Below are 18,385 nucleotides of genomic sequence, written 5' to 3'. Positions count from 1 at the left end.
CAGGATCTGTAAAGTATACCTCTAGAAGAAAGACATCTCTCTACATCTTCTCTTCCAAAAATCCCTCTATACAGGTTATCTTTTCATATGGATAGAAATATTCTTGGAATGACTGTTAGGCAAATATAATTTCACTTCATATTATTTAATCATTTTAGGTTATAATTGAGCTGGTTGGTTTTACAAGCCATGAAAGATAGAGAGTTTAATCCTGACTGTGAAAATGGCAGAGAAAATATACACAGATATGCACATTTTCACACATACACATAAAGAAAATACCTAGTAATTGCAGCCCAGAAAAATTGACTGAGAATTTTAAATAAAAAACCATGGGAATATGTAACTACCTGCATATTAAGGACATATTTCTCTGGTGGTTTAGGTTTATAAACAAAATTAATCTTTAAAAGTAATACATTTTTTATAATTAGAGGAATCAATGGCTTAACTATTCAGACTAGAGTTGTATTATAAATAGCTTGAGAACCTTCTCCATGAGTTTCAACCACAAGTTTAGCTCAAAAGGCATTTTATATTTATTAATAGATACCCTTCTACACCCTAAAATTTGTAGTTTATCTCAGCAAAGTAATTTTGTTTGTTGTTCAGTAGTCACAGAGTAATTCAGGCTGCCACAGCTATTTCTGCCTATTTTAGAGTGGTTCTTATGATTCTTTTAGCACATATTTTATACCAAAAGTAGTCTCCACTCTGGAAATTGGGCATATATTACAACACATCCAAATACGCTTAACATCTATGGGCACTTCTGTTTTTCATTTCTTTGTTATTTGAAAGTGTTTTTGTAATGACAGAAAAATGCTGTACCTTATCACCCTGACCCTTGACCAATGTCACAGACACCCTGCCCCTCTGCCCCTTGCTGCCACTGTCAGTGTAGGCGAGATGCTGCCCACATTTTCCATTTAAGGTAGGACCTTTTCAAATCACACTGACATTGTGGAAACAAAGGGTGGCGTGAGTCTCACCTGCATTCAAAGTGCATTGGCACAACTGCCTGTTGCTCTCAGACAGTGCAGAACGTTAAGTGCCCTGGCAGTCTGATGCAGGCAGGGCATTGGTTGAGTTGCCATACAGGTGCATTGTTGCTCATGTTTCTTACTGCCTCTGTGAAATTTGGTTTATAAGAGGTTGTCAGACTACATAACTTTTCATATCTCTCTTCTTGGACAGAAAAAAGAGGATATTTCATAACCTCCACACTCTTTCCCTTATAACAACCAAGTGTGTACGTTTGGAAAAGTCATGAGCAGTCAAAAATCAATAAAAATTTATAATAAAACATGATATTTTAAATGCAAAACCAATTAAGTGCAAGCTACTGAGGTTTTTTTAAGGGAAAAAGAAACTCCAACCATTATTTCTCGGAATACCTTATGTCTTGCATTTGTTTGACTTACCTGAATGCAATGTATTTTCCTTACCAATAGGATCTTGCATTGGAAAGGAAAAAAAGAAATAGTCATAAAATATTTACCAGATGTAGTTGATAAAGATAGACATTTTCAAGCTCTCTAGAATGCATATTAATTTTGGAATTCAGTAGCTCTTGTGAACTTAAAAACAAATTATTTTTTTATCCACCTTCTCATCCATTTTTCTTGTACCGATATGCAATACATGAATCTTGGAAATATGAACAGTTGTTAAAACCTCCCTGAATTTAATTTTGAAGTACAAAATAACTGCAAATGCAAACACAAAAGAAAAATCTCTCATTAGAAATTTTTTTTCTAAGACTGAAGGAAAAGATGGCTGTTTAAGAAACTTTAACAAGTATTTTTTACATCATGTACTTCATTTAATTCTGTATGCAATGTATACTAGAACCAATCACTTAGTGTAGTTAACAAGAAAATTTGTGTTATTCTTTTTGTTTTAATGTTACATATAGCAGCCCTCCTCATTCACGTACAAGTGATCTTATAAGAGAATTCTTCATTGGTAATAGAGTTTTAGGTACTGCAAAACAGAGATGATTTCCAATTAAATAGTTTGATTGCCATTTTCCAAGTTAAACAATAATATTTTAATTTTTCTATTCAATTAAACCTGAATATGATGATCATCCCCACATTCTCCATCAGAGGGTTGAGAAATGTTTAGATTCTTTTATACTGAAAGGAAAAAACTGTTTTTCATGCTAATATAGATTCCTTGTGCCATTTTCATATTAATAAATGATAGGCGAGAAAGAATAAATGTTTGAGTCAACCATAATCTTAAAAATATTTTAGGTAAGAAGTGGAAATCCAGATTTTCCCTCCAGTTTATTTTGTGCAACAGAGTAATGTGAATAACATATTTTAGATGTTCTTTCTGAATTTCATATAACAAGAAATAAAACCAGCTATGTTGATGTTCAGAAACATGAATACATACCATGTATGTAAAATACATACCATGTATGTGCCTATAAACAGGTACACACATATGTATATATAATCTTAGAAACATGGAATGATTTAGGTTGGAAGGGATCTTAAAGATCATCTGGTTCCGCCTATCCTACCATGGGCAGGGACACTTTTCTTTAGACCAGGTTTCTCAAAGACTCATCCAACATGGCCTTGAACACGTCTTGATATGGATCATCCTCACCTTATCTTCTCATCTTCTCCACCTTGAATAGCACCAGCTCCCTGAGCCTGTCCTGGTAGGGAAGGTGGTCTAGTCTTCCAACCATTTCTCTTTATATACATATACACCTAATATTTTTCTGAAAGTTTTATGTCCTGTGTAGAATTGAAACCTACTGTAAATACAAGAAGGGGATAGTAACAAATAATCTGCCATTCTGTCTTTTTAGGTCAGTCAAACTATTAGCATACATTTAGAAATTCAGTTCTCAGATGTAGATGAGTATACTCACTTCAATTCTCAAATGTACATGTGTATGCTCACCTAGAGAAAATTCCTTCTTTCAGTCTCATTTAAGAAAACACTTCTTTCTAATTGCTGAATGTAGAAAAAAATTATGAGAATAATCTGAATTGTTCTTAGAAGTAGAGACAATGAAAAATAAAAGGAAACAATATTTTATAATAAAAATATCTCATACTACTTAAGACTACATTTTTTTAAATTTTGTTTGTTCTGTGGAATGAAGGAGCCATTTTATGCCTCACAATTCATTTATCATAATCTCTTTGGCAAATACTAGAATATAGATTTAATTTTGTAAATTACATTGGAATATTTCAAATATTCAAATGTATTTCAAAATACATTTAATGATTTAGTTATTTGATTTAATCCTTTGCACGACTGTTATTTTAAGCACAAGCAATGGTGGTTCAAAGCACAGAATGCTCAGCCATAATTTTGAAGTTTTGCATATGGTACAGATAGGGGAGCAAGAAGATTCCTTGAGCAACTTTAATAGCCATGACAGAGCAAGCAGTCTCGTCAAAAGTAGATGTGCATTATAAAAATATATGTACATTTCCATCTGGAAGACCTACCAGTACTCTTTGGCAAAATGCCCAGGCTTCTCTGTGTAATTCACTGAGGAATACTTCTGTCTCACTCTGTAAATAAGTAGGTAAGATTAGATTTCATTGCTCAAAAGAGACAAAGAAGGTATCTTACATATAAACATATCTTTTTAACTGTTCTTTGATAAGCCTGCATCACACCGGATCAAAACCCAGCTGCTTTTCACAATGAGATGTGAAATCCCACACACATGGGTGTGACACGAAGCCTCTTACATTCCTATTAGTACCATTGTCCTCCAAATAACCCTCACAGCCAAAATTTTAAAGGATAGGATTTTCTCCCAAGATATTTTGAAATACATTAAGTGAAGCACTCAGCTCCTCACTGACTATGTCTCTTTAGTCTGTGAAAATAAAAGAATTCCAAGCCTATCTTTTTGTTGCACTCTGGGCAAGTAATCAAACATGGTCTGCTGGGATATAAGCCTTTCAATTTGATGCTTTAAGAATACGTATCATTTTCAAATAAGAAAATTATACCCTTCAGAAAGTATTTTCACTCTTTTTAGGGAGTGTTTTCAAATCTGGCCAAACAGTCCTGTTTTCCAAAGAATGGCTTTGGTTTTCTTGCTGGTATTGTCTCTGATTTGCAAGTCAAAATAAAAGATGTGAGAGACATTGTTTTGTTAGCCTGTGCCCTTACCAATTAATGTAGTAATGCAGGCCTTCACTCTTTTCTTTACTTCTTCCTTTTGCAGAAAGATTATTCTCAGCCCTAATGTGCTTAGGACACATTAACCTTCTGCTATACAAGGAAAAGGAATCTGCATGCATGAGTTGTTACACCACTCTGCTGCTCCTGTGAGACAGCATTGTCTCAGCCCTTTTTTGAGTGCTATAAGGAAATAGCTCCATTTTTGAAATTAGTGACTGAAGCTTGTTAAATTGTCTACTAAGTCCAGAGCCTTCTGTGAGAAAACAGAGTTTCTCCTTATTGCACTCAAATGACAGTCTGAAGCTCAGGGGATAATTCCTGTGTAGTCTTAAGAAAAATATATTAATAACACAAAATGTTAAATAAACAAGAAACAGGCAAACTGAAACCTGTATTCTGACCTTGAGCGGGAAGTGAAGGAATAAGCTATTAGTGCAGAGGGGAGAGACAGGCAAGCATTATCCTTTATACAAGGAGTTTAACTCAATCCCTCAATCATTCTCTGCCACAGGTGATTTTATCTCAGCCTTGGGGAGGAGCTCTTTCAGGAGTGATGACCATTTGTTTGTGGTAAGACAACTTTATCACTGTTTTCTTGTTGATTTCCTTCCTCACCATGAGCAGTTTCAGAACTTCAGTCTAGATAGGAAAACAGCAAAAACAATTTTAATTGATCCACAGACACTATTTTAGGTGATAAAAAATATAGCAGACTGCACAGAGTAACTGAATCACTTGATACAAATAGATAGTAGAGATATTAAATATAGATTTTCAGCATCCTTCTCTGTCCCCTAGAAAAATAGAAAGAGCATTTGATAAATAAATGGAAGCTCTTAGACTGAAGTAATTCTGAGGGCTTAAAATATTCTTCAGCACTGTGACAACACTTCAACTTTCCTGCAAAAAAAACGAAAACCAAAAACACTCTAGTGAGTTATAAATATGTAAGTAATCCTGTTTTACACAGAGCAAACCCAACTTTTATAAGCACTTTGACTTGAATGAAAGAACATGACAAGTTTCTCTGAACCTATTTTTCATCATCATAGGGTAATTTCCAGAATCTGGGATTTTTAGATTGTTTTATGACAGACCTGGAGACTACTGACTGTTTTGTTCTTCATATGCCCTACCATTCTCATGCTTTTGGCTTTACAGGAAGAAGTTTATTTTTGTGCAAGTAGCTGACATTGGAACTTCACAGAATGATGTTTCTGATCCATGAGTAAACTTGAGCATCTCTTAGCCTGAGTTACTGATAAAAACTTTTAGAATGTGTGCATTATTCAAAACAGGATCCTTAAATTTCAGGAATAAGGAGTATAAAATCTTGTTCTGGATCTGACATTTGCACATAAGCAGCAGTAGTTATGCCACACCTTATATTTTTTGACTATTTTTTCATTATAAGAGCATCATATGTAAGGTATTTTAAAAGTTTTATTTATTGCCTTTCCTTCCTTTGTAGGAAAAAATAAAAGCCAACCATACAGTTAACACCCTCCCTAATCTCTTCACATACATTCACAAAACCATAGCAAAACAACACAAAACAAAACAGAAACAGAACAATAAAAGAGAGTAAAATACTATGAAAAAACAAATCTTTGAATATGTAAACATATCTAACATATCTTAATATTTTGCATTAAAATATCATGATTTTCCTTCCTTCTTTACTCATCTTTAACATGCTTTCAAATCTTTTAATAATTCCACTCATATATTGAAATAATTGTATTCAAAATCCTGAAACTTACACAATTTTTATAAAGTTTTACATTGCGGATTTCAGAGTCTCCCTTTTTGATTTATAATTCTGTCTGTTACATTGACATCAACACAGAAATGTGTGTGCCTAGACTAAATGTCACTCAATAAAGGAGAAGTCCTGAAGAAATAGGACTTATATTTTGGAATCTCTTGAGAGACTAAAATAAATACTAATCAATGGCATTATTGTTTACATATAAACAAGGCAGAGACACTTCACAGTGACTTGGACCATGCTGTCTAAAATTTGAACCAAAGGGAATATGGTCCTCACTTCCAGATCATACATCAGCTATGTTTTGTTTGTTTTCCTTCAGAATCTGAGCAGCTGAGGATGAATTTGAGAGGAAACTAGAAGTTGTTTCTGAACCTGGGAAATGTTCCCAGACTATGCCCCTCCTATAGGTCTCAGTAACTTCTCTGTCCTAGTGATGCACACAGTAGCTGGTCTTTACTTCTACACCTTTAGAGGAGACAAGAACTCTCTAACAGTGAGAGAATAGTGGCTAGTTTTATGGAAAACTTAAAATCTTCAGATAAAATCATGTTGAACTGAATACCTATAACGTAATATTGTTTTTGCTATTATTATCAGATTTTTAATTTATTTCCCTTATTCTTTAGAAATATTTAATTCGATTCTGAAGAAGAATGACGCTATTTTCCAAACTCTTGAAATTCTTGATGAAACACAATTCAAGGAAAGCTACTCTGTAACATTTTTATTTTTTACATTTTTATTGCACTCCAATTTGGAGTACATTTTTATTGTACTATAAATTTCTACCTTTCAAAATATGACATTTTACCTTAATTATTCAGTGAATTACTGTAGTGAATACATTTGCTTTTATACATAATTAATCTACTGTGTTTGAAGCAGTTAAATCTTGATAATAGACTTTTTTACAGTTTTCAGAATAACATCATTTTCATCTACATTATTTAAAATAGTTGCCTTAGATAGCAGTCAGCTGTGACATGGGAAACAGCAATGAAGTGGGGATTTTCAATAGACAGTCCTGAAGATATAACTTTAGTGTTTCATTTCTGACTGACTTCCCCTGGCATGCACCACAACTAATGCTGTGGGGTTATGCTTCACAGAAAAATAAGTAACATTCATTGGTTTACTATTTGGATTTCATAGATTAATTTATTTTATTGGACAAACTATGCTGCCAAACCTTCTTTTGTGGAAGTCTATCCTTCACAGAATCCTGTGCTCTTCTGAGTGGGTTTCAAAAATACAGTTTAAAAATTTAAACAATAAAGTTTATATTCTTGCAGAAAACCAGAACACAAGATCAAATTTAGTTAGTCTAATTGTGAAAGATAAGGGAAGAGTTTACAAAGTATAAAGAATAACCATCTTTAAAAAGAAGATATTATAACTTTAAGCACACAGATTTTATCTAAGCCACTTACAAGGGTTCTTCTAAAATTATACCTGTGACAATAACATACACTATCCAAGAGGAAAAAAAAAAAATTTATTGTTTCCTATGAACAGAATTTACAAGAGACTCATCTAGAAAGACATCCCAGAAAGGCGAATGCAAACCTCCAAGTAATTTATGTAGAGAACACATCATGGAAAGCATACTTATCAATTAAGTCATTTGTTCAGCTTGAGAAAAGTGCAAATGTCGGGAACATTAATTTTAAATGCTATTTTTAGCAGAAAGGCATATTCACATGTTTTGTAATGTACTTTATCTTCAATATATCTAAAGGATGTAAGATTTTTTCCTTAATTATCACCCATAAAAAGTTATTGTTTTCAATTTATGTGCATATCTTATCAGATTTCAACACATTAAATAAACTTATAAATTATGTATAATGATTTTATTTATGATAATGTGTTTAATATTTTATTTTAAAAGAAATACAGAAGTGTATGTCAATTTTGTATTGCACAGCACATGACTAAATAGTTCTGAACTGAAGAAAAAAGAAAGTAACTGTGTGTGCCCAGTACACACAGACCAGTATAAAATTTTAGCCTACATGTTTCTTACTAGTTTTTCAATTTTGGCAAATACAACTAGAACATGAGATTTCTGTCTCTTTTTTACTTTACACCCATCATTCCATTAGAAAAATGTTGGTAACATAAAGTCATAGATTTCAAGGTAATTTTTTACCTAGATATCTATCTTGAATGTACTTTAAAAAACAGTCTTAATGATCAGAGCAAATTATTTTGCAGAATTGTTTGATCCCACATTAAGTAATTTTAATGAATTTTCCTATATAAATTGAGGTCTTAAGTAACTTATTTGGTGTTGAGAAGAGACTGATTCACAGCTAAATCTGCTTTCTACAGTAAAGAAAAAGAAAGGGATGTATTTAAAAGGCTGAACTAAACCACAAACATGAAGTTCTTTGTATTGCCTGAGGGGACAACTCAGTCTTTGGGTAAAAAACAATATGAGACAGTAGTCTCTTGACACTAAGATAGGATCTTTTCTCAGGATCATTGTAAAAATCTGTTTATTATGTGTGCATAACTGTAGGGAATATAAAATTGTTTTTGTGATCTTCTGTAAAGGTAATACAGCACAGATTTCCCCAATCTTAATCACTGACTCTTAATCACTGACTTTTTCATCTTAGAAATTAACCTTTGAGGCTTTCAATTTCTCTTATTAAAAAAAAAAAAAAAAAAAAAAAAAAAAGTTAAGGGAAAAAATATTTTAATTCTATGTAGTTTGGTTTTAGTACATTTTTTTACATCTATATTACATCTATATATATAATAACATTCTATTTTCTATGAATGGATAAAATGTTCTATCTATTTCATATAAATAGACCAAATGGGTTTATATTAATCCAAAAAAATATTACAAGATAAGAAAAAAGTATTGGTGTTTCCCACGTCAGATATTGAGGCACATCTCTTTTAAAGGTTAATTTTCTTTAAAGCAAGTTGACTGAAGAAGGGAATGTAGTATAATACATACTTCTTGTTAAGTGCTAAAATGATCTCAGTCAAGGATCATGTTTGTCAGCTTAGAAACTAATACTGGCTCATTCTGAATAAACACAGATAACTCTTGCTCTTCTTCTCATTTGATGCCAAATGGAAAGTTCCAGAGTACTTATCTGTCCACAGCATTTCGTAGGGTATGCTTCCAGAATTTTGAGTGCATTTTTACCAAAACCCAATAATCTTAGTTCACAGAGAATCTGCATTTCTTACTCTTATTTCCTTTCTATCCAGTAGACAGATATGAAGCTTGTCATTTTATGCATGCAATTTTTAAAAAGTTGCTATTTAAAGTAACAGAACGGCAAGCTCTATTAGGCAGTAGAGAACTTGAAATTAAAAATGAGGAGATGATGTTCTACAAGGAGCACTCTTGAGGAATTTTTTGGCAATGCATTCATTTGAGTTTGGCTCAATTACTGCAGTGTTTCATTGCTGAGATGCTACAAGCACAGAGGGTCTTAATCTGAGAACTGGGATCACTTCTTGTTTTAAAGAATATGGATGCATGCTAAGATATTGTTACCAATAAAGACACCAGATAGCATAAGGCAGTAAGTGACTGAAAAATAAAGAAAAGTCAGGAAAAAGTAGAATTAAAATCTTTAAATATGTTGTATTTACCTCCATTTGGCTCTTAATTTCAGCAAATGTTCATGTAAGTTGTTTCAGTGTCAGTTTGCAGTGATGACCTAGCTGTTTTACAAACTTGGTAGAGAATCCCTAACTCATTCACATAATTCATTTAAAAAACATATCAGACGAAGTGTAAGTTAAAAGTAGATCTTGTAGAGAGGAAATACAATATAGCTATTCAAGTTGCTGTGTTGAGTTTGTTGGCTGGGTAAGGTCATTTGGTCTCTAATGGAACTGTCTGAAATAAAATTATTTGGCCTCTCACAAGTTTAGTTCAGGTCATGCTGCTAATCTTTGAAACAGTGTGGGATATTGTGGCATTAGTGTTTTAATACTGTGATTCAGTTTATTCACAGTGCTGTTTGGTTTGGTTCCCTCTGCTCCCCACCTTGATGGATTCCTGTACACATAATCAGTCAATAATGAATTTCCACAGAACTTGAAAACCCATTAAATGAAATAAAACCTAAAAGTAACATTCTCAAGTCTACTTAAAAAAAAAAAAAAACAAAAAAAACCATTAAATTCTTCATGGTTAGCATTCTTCATCTCTCTGGGAAGTAGGAATCGAACTTCTTCTTCTTCTTCTTCTTCTTCTTCTTCTTCTTCTTCTTCTTCTTAATAATAATAATAATAATTATGAATAATATGCATGTGGAAAAAAATGCTGTTCTTAGTCCCTTGATAATGATATTTCATATGTCCCCTGACCAATTTATTTTGTTAACTCATGTTTTTAAGATGCAAGTGTTACACATTCTGTGTATTTTCTCTTTAAGACTGAAAATAAAAAAACTTTTCAATTTAGCCAAGTCGGTCTCTTACTCAGTAGAATTTGAGGATCATATTTTGAATTACAGTGCTCCTTCAACTGCCCCCTCCTCCTGCCCTTTTTCCTTTCCTTACCAAAACTACTATGATATAAAGCTAGGGTAATGTTAGGAATAGTTTTATTGGATGCTTGATTTTTTTTTTGAGAAGAATTTATTAATTTTTTTTCCAGTTTAATATAGTCAGTAGAATTTCCTCCAACTCTGTAGAATACTTCTAACTCTATGAAAGGAACTTTGCTCAGCACCAAGGTCAGCTCCAGCATTTGCCTCGCAGCAACAGACAGGAAAAATGTTCTTTTTGAAAAATTCAACAGTTTTGACCTATGATTTTCATTTCTTCCATTTGTCTACACCTTACTCAAACAGCTCAGATTAATATTTTCCTCACTCAGATAGTTTAAACGGGTCATTTATTTGCAATGCTATTTGTTATAGCCTACCTGATTTTTCAATTTCAGGTATTTACAAGTAATTCTCATGCATTGTTTCTCAGTATTGATTGGAATGAATACAGAAAAACCTTATGTTTAACTCCCTAGTTCTGGCTTTCTATCTTGCTTGGTTTTCTGTTTCTGATTTAGTTGCCCTTTTCAGTATCATACCAGATCTTGATCACTATGAATACAAAATCTTTTTACTTATTATCAATTTCAGTTACCTAATAGCATTTCTAAGAAATGCTAAAACTTGGAATTTTTGCATGTCACCCTAAGTGAGTTTGTTATGTTTGTATTCCTACTCTCTCTGGAAACTCAGCACCATATTAATTTTCAAGGGTTAAAAAAGTCCTAAATTGCTAATTTAGAATGTAGAGAAACCATCACCATCTTTTTTGTCTGAAATCAAACAAGGATGTCAGAAAATTCCCCAGGGAAATTCCCTAGACTCAAAATCCAATAAGCAAAAGCAAATTGTTTTCTTGAGTAAAATTGAAGATTGTTCTACAGCGGGTGCTGTTGAAGCTTTAAAAATTTGCAGGAAATAATTGAACATTCCTTGCAGAAGAAATAGTAAACAAAATACATGATGCTGTACATCTCACACTAGTGTGGCTCCTTAGGGGGAGTTCTGCACTTACTCCATTGAACTTTGATGTAAAATACCTTCAGTACTTAGAGCAATGACTAGAGGCCAGAACTGCTACAATGAGCATTGCTTACTAGAATGCACAGTTAAATTGTTCCTTGGTTTACCTGACTTATAATAATTCAATGGGAGAGGGATTCAGTGTTCTTGAATGAAATCTAAATAACAAATGTCATTTTGGGCTCTATCAAGCACAAATAATTGAATTTAGGAATCCTCTTTTGATGTCTATTACCTACCTATCATGTGCAATGCACAATCATACAAAGTAAACAATCCTATAGAATGATGGATATAACAAGACATCACTCTTTCAGGAATTTCAGGTCTTTTTCCCATCTTTAACTTAATGAAGTGAAATAAAGTAAGGCAAAATAAACTACGTTAGACTAAAGCAAGGGTCAAGTATATTTCAGTGTAGTTTTAACAAGTCAATTATTCATGTATTTTAAAACTTGGGTTTTTCTTAGGAAAATATATTTAATAAATTGACATGAATTTCTTTTAAAAGTTGTAAACTTGACACTCATCTCAAAGATTAGAAATTACTTTCTTCAACGGACTCAGAACTGTGTTAGATGAGATTGTAGATCCATGTGCTCATTTAAATCAAATGTAGCATAAGATGTAGAGTGGAACAGCAACAAGGGAATCTTTCAAGAGAATTTGGAAACTTCTGATGCAAATGAAAACAGACTGCTCAAACTGACTCATTAAAAGTTCTCAGGAGAGGCATCCCATGAGGCATGCCATGAGATATGAGCTTAGGATCACAATTCTGTTGGTTATCCTGCTAGTCTTAGAGTTGGCTTAAGTCACTGAAAGCTCTGTTTTTAGACATTTTAATTTATCCTTGTTAATATTTTTGATAAGTGAACAGTTTCTACAATAACATTTTTAGAACTACTTCTTACTTTGCCTCCTTTGACAAGACCTGAAGCTACACACATAAATGATCAAAGATATGGTCCTAGGTTAAATTACATTTTTTTTGTTCTTTTTCTACTAATTTTATAGTAAAGCAATCCATCAATCAAAACATTACATTGCCTATTTCTTTAATCCAGTCTGTATTTTTTTTTGTCCTTCTTTTATCATTGAAAATGATACAAGACACAGGGGTAATAATTATATTTGATTTTAAAGAAAAAAGGCTTGAATTATATATGACAGTTAATTTTTGTCAAAGCTTTCCAGTGTAGTTAATATACAACTTAAAACTTGTTTTAAAAATTATAATAATAACTTGAATGAATCAAAAATGTCATGCAAAACAAAAAAGAGCAATATATGTATGATTTGTCTGAAATTTTATTTTTTCTATCTTTTTCAACATAGTTATCTTTTGGCATTGCTTCAATTAGTTATATCATGAATTTGAAAGAAATATTCTACTGTTTATACTACTTTCCAGTTGCAAGGAATTTCATTAATACATGACATTACTCAAATGAAAGTATTACTCAGTGCATGCATTGCTTGTCCATGGCTATGGGCAGTCAAAGATTTGTCTAAGGTATAGGATAAAAATTCAGCCTGCAATAATTGTGTGTACACACATATTGATCCTGTCAGACTTGGGATGTACTGGGGTTAATATGGTGTGACTAATAGGAAGAGATCCCACTTTTTCTTGTCTTCTGCATGGACATGCTAATTGCATGTTTCAGAGGTTCTGTGCTTGAGAATGAAAGGCCAAACAAGATGAAGACTGTGATAAACAGGACTAAAAAGAGAACTAAGCTTCCATTAAAAAAAAAAAAAGAAAAAACAAAAAGAAAAACCAAGAATACAAACCACCAAAAACCATAAAACTAAAACTGGAAAAACGGTAAATAGATTCCATATAAGGCATTCAATTTAGTACATTACAAATCCTTTGACATGGATTGAAAAAATCCAACCTTCCAGAGAGTTTTCTGGGGTCACAGATTTTATGCATCACATCTGAAAAAATTATTACTTTAGCTTGCAGACATAGAATGAGGCCCTGCTACTTTTTTTAACAATAAGTAGCACCTCAGTCAAGTTTATCTTATTGATTTCAAAGGTGTGAAACTTAATCCAAAGATTCAATATGCACAATTATGTTAGTCAGCTAATATTTGCTTTATAATCAAGGTTAAGACACTTTAAAAGGTCAATTCCAAAGTAAGAGAAATTGAACCGTATCTTAAATGTGCCTATTTTCACACTTTGTGGTGATATAAAAGTATAAACTTTCAAAAATTGTTTGCAAAGAGTTCAGGCAATTAGAGAACATTTTTAATTGCTTTTCATCGCCAAACATTTTGTGATTCTATGATCCAGTTTCTCAGAAAAAAAGTTAAAGAAACTCACCAGACATAGTTTGAATGTAAAGAGTACAGATGCCAACATAGACAAGCTATGCTTTCTTCAATAAAAATCCATACCGCTTTTCATATCTCAGTCGATGCTGCATCATAAATAATTTTTTAAATCCTTGCGGTTTGGCACCATGATATTCAAAAATGCTTTTCTATTCCTGTAACAGCTTACATGTTGCTTTGACAGGTGTCTCAATTAAGAGGATTTGACTTAGGGTCTGGTTAACATTTGTTGTGAATAAATGTAATGGGACAGTGTAAATTGATGTTGTTATCCACATTTTATTTATGATAGTAATGAAAATAGTCTAATGTAGAGTTAAAAAGATAATAATTGGTATATAGCACATAAAAATCATTAAGATCAATGAGAGAAGCCTAGATTACCATATTGTGTATTTAACTTATAAGCATAATTATTGCTTTTTGTTTTCTTTTCTTTTAGTTTAAGAAATTCAAAGGAGAGGGTGTAGCCCAGTTTGGTGCATGCTCATTGCATCTAGACATGATCAGCTGGCTAAAACTGACCAGTCTGTTGGAAGTGGAAAGTTTATTCAGTGGCATTTGGACAAAGACATATTTCCTAAAGAATAATTTATTTAGCTTTCCTTAGAAATAAGGAAATTTCCTTAGAAATAAGATTGTGGCTCCCTCTTCATCGTTCAGCTCTTTCTGGATTTTCTATGTGATGATTATCACTTTTCATTAATTATATAGTGAATTGAAGGGTAAAATTATATACTTTGAATTTCCCTCTGGGGAACAAAACTAGGAACTATGATGTTTAGTAGAATTAAACTAATAGTTTAAATTTAACTAGTTTAATAATTTATAGTATCTAGTGCTAAATCAGTACCATAGAAATTCTACATACTTACAAAATAAGGAAAAGCCTATTTAGTGAATATTGTTCTTCTTAAAGTAATTATTTAAATCAACTATTTTCAGCAATTCTTCGTATTCCATACTAATTCACTGATTAATATTGACATTGTATGATTATTGTGACTGGGGTTTTTTCATCTAGAAGATCAGAAATGCAGTGAAAGAACAAAGGAGGGAATTGATATATTACTGCAAACTCAGATGTTATCTATCTCACAATCACTGTGATGCCTTCAGAGGCTTACCTGGAACAGAGGCTAGGCAGTGTTAAAGGAACAGAGTGGGTAATTATTAAAAGGTCTTGGGCAGTACAAGACCCTGGCCAAGGGTACACCCAAGATGGACACAACATGGGTGACTGGTCATGAGTTTTCACACTTTTATAAGTTTTGGTCCATTTATATATGCCCCAAAATCTGCATATTGGGGTTAATTGTCCAATTAGAGCTTCAGGTTATAAAGTCTCATCCTCCCAGATTGCTCTCCTCAATTCACTCTTTATACTTGTTGCGTCTGAAGCTGCAATGGTGTCCCTTGTTCTCAGGCTGGAAAAGAATTGCTTTGTCTAACTAAATTATGAAGAGTACTTACTAACACTTTATATGAAATTCAGAGTTATATACAAATACAGTACAGAATCTGGAAAATATGAAAGCTAAAACTTAAGGCATCAGTTCCATAGTATATATCATAGAAATAACAGCCCTTTCAGAAAAATGTAGGGTTTAGAATTCTATCTATGAAAAATATACCATTTTCATGGATGCTCTGTATAGAGAAACTTTTCCTGCGCAGTAAGTTCTCCACTTACTGCACATACTGGCTATCCTTGTCTTTTTTTGTTATATTTTCTTGTTCTTTAATATGAAGTCTTCTTCCTTTAAAAATGAAGTTTCAGAAATCAGCCCTAAATTACAAAAAAAAAAAAAAAAATCTTCTTTGTCATAATAAAGAGGAAATGGAAAAATGTTCAAATTAAAATAAGGTTTAATATTTTGCTGAGAAAACTGTGGAGAAATAATGACTTCTTAGACATACCTTAGAAAGTGAGATTGCTACGAAATCTACTTAAATTATGACCTGACTTTGAAGGAAACTGTAAGACTGAAAAAGTGTGTTCTGAATTGTAAGGAGATTCACTGATTCCCACAGGCAGGCAGGTGTTCAGTAATCCCTGGGAAAGAAGGGCTTCATTATGCCTAATTGTGACTCAGGGAGGAAAAGCACCATCATTCTGAGCATCCCCCATTCCCTCTTCTTCCCTCACCTTTCCATACTGAGCATGACCCCACTGGGTTTGGGATATCCCTTGGGTCATTTGGGGTCAGCCCTGTTGCCTGTGTCCCCCCAGTCTCTTGTGCCTCTGCTGCCTCCGGGCTCATAGGGCAGTACCAGAGGCAGAAAAGGCCTTAATGGGGTGCAGCATCATTCAGCAGCAAAAATAACTGTGTTATCAGTGCTGTTTCCAGCACACATCCCAAATAGTGTCTCATACTACCTACTGTGAGGAAAATTAGATCTACCCCCAAAATGAGCAGAGGAACATTCATAGGTAGGTGCATTTCCTAATTAGATTATTGTTAGGTTGAAAAAATTGTAAGCAATTGTTAAATGGAAATATTCGTGCGAATTTTGAGTACTCATTAATTTTATCCTTTTCTTTTTGATGCACAATTCAGTCTAATTCCATCAATTAAATAAAATAATCATAATGCATGTTTCCAATAATTTTGAAATCAAAACATGGGACCTTATTTTTCAGTATTAAAGATATGTGGATTTTTGGTGAGAGTCTGAAAATTTAATTTGTATTGTCAATTTGTATTGATAATTCAGACATGAGGAATGCTTCCATTTTTTTCCTTGTTTAGGCACTTTAAAAATAGAAAAGTTACCCACAAAGATGCTGTAAACCACATGATTCTTTCTATTTGATCTCTGCATAAGAAAGAATTTTATTGTCTTCCGACTGGTTTGGGATTAAATTCCAGAAAGAATGCATTTTTTTTCCTCAGAAGTTCTTTCCATAAAACTGATTTAAGAAAATAAGAAAGCTGTGGAGGAAAAAAAAAAAAGTAAACTACATAAAAATCTTAAAGTACAAAACTATTCATTGGAACTATGAATTATTGGAATTCATAACTATTGTCATAGAAGACTAATACAACCCTCAAGCTAAAAAAAGAAATAAAACCAGAAGGTAGTGACAATACAGTTATTGGTGATAAAAGTCATAAAGTCATTTTGTCAGTTACGTTGGGTTTTGTGCATATAGTTAAAAATAATGAATCTATGATCATCTTCTTCACACCAGCCTGTGCAGTAATTGCAGAAAAGGGGACAAGTTAGTCACACTAACTTCTTTCATGAAGAATTTTTAGATGGAGCATTATCAGGCCTGAGAAATAAACTTCAACATGGTGATACACACTGTGCTTCTAAAGTTCCCTCATCTCAGATATCATAACGGTTTATTCCTCTAATGCCAACACCTAACATTGATTCGGAATTAAAAGATATTATGAAAAATTTATGTTGCTAGGTTTTTCTCACTTCATGCCCTTGAAGAAAATTAATGGAAACAGCTGTGGAACCCCAAATATCACATCCCCTATAAATTACAAATTGAAGACAGTACAGCTGACAATACGTTATTATATTCACATGATATAATAGTTGATCACATTCCCCAAAAAGCAATCTTAAAATTAATTTCCAATATCAGTTGTAAATCTCAAATGTCATGTCATAGGTAACTCAGTACGTATTGATGCAGTAGTGCAATTGTGCCCAGATGACAGCAACATAGCAAAAGGGAAAGTGATTTTTACGAGCATTAAAATCCTTTTTTGGAAGCATTATTGTAAGTGTATATTTAGTGGGAAATGACAAGCCAAATGGTGTCCTTGCTGAATGAAAGTTTTATTCATGCAGAGCTCTAGCAAGTCAAAATAAACAACATTAAGATACCTCTTGTAGATATAATAGGGAAAGATGTATAACATTGTTTGAAAATTTAAAGTAGAACTGTAACATTTTGACATGATTTATTCTCCAAAGCCACACAGAGAATGCTTGCTTAAAAATACTGCCTTTTCTTAGCTAGAGTACATTGTAAACTGCATGCACAATTAGACATAAACCTAAATGCTTATGGGTATCACTGTATCAAAAGTTAAAAGTCCTTGTCATACTTTAGCACACAATTGTACAGATTTTTCCTAGTACTTAAAACTAAATCTACTACAAAACTCTTATTTCCTTCTTTGATGGTTTCTTTCTATTCCACTTCCTCTGCCTCTATTAGTGTGGGGTTTAGGGTGATTTTATTATTAATAATAGTTATAATAACTATAATTATGTCATTCTGCTGGTAGATTTCCTTTTACTAATGCATAAACCACTTACATAAGCTAAAGAATGCTACAAGAGTAAATGTACAAGCACCATTAATTAGATATGTTATGCAAGATAAAATATGAAAGTTTAAGAATGAAGTTGGAAAGCTATAGATGCTCTTACATTATTTTATGCTGAGAAACTATGGCACTAATCATCTTGTCTTGTTTTTTCTCTATGTAGTTGTCCAAGAGTTTCACTAATTTAAAATTACTTTATTTTGTTTATTTCTCACAAGGCTATCA

This window comes from Zonotrichia albicollis, chromosome 2 (assembly GCF_047830755.1).
Source record: "Zonotrichia albicollis isolate bZonAlb1 chromosome 2, bZonAlb1.hap1, whole genome shotgun sequence".
Lineage (NCBI taxonomy): Eukaryota > Metazoa > Chordata > Aves > Passeriformes > Passerellidae > Zonotrichia > Zonotrichia albicollis.
This window is presented reverse-complemented; position numbering follows the sequence as displayed.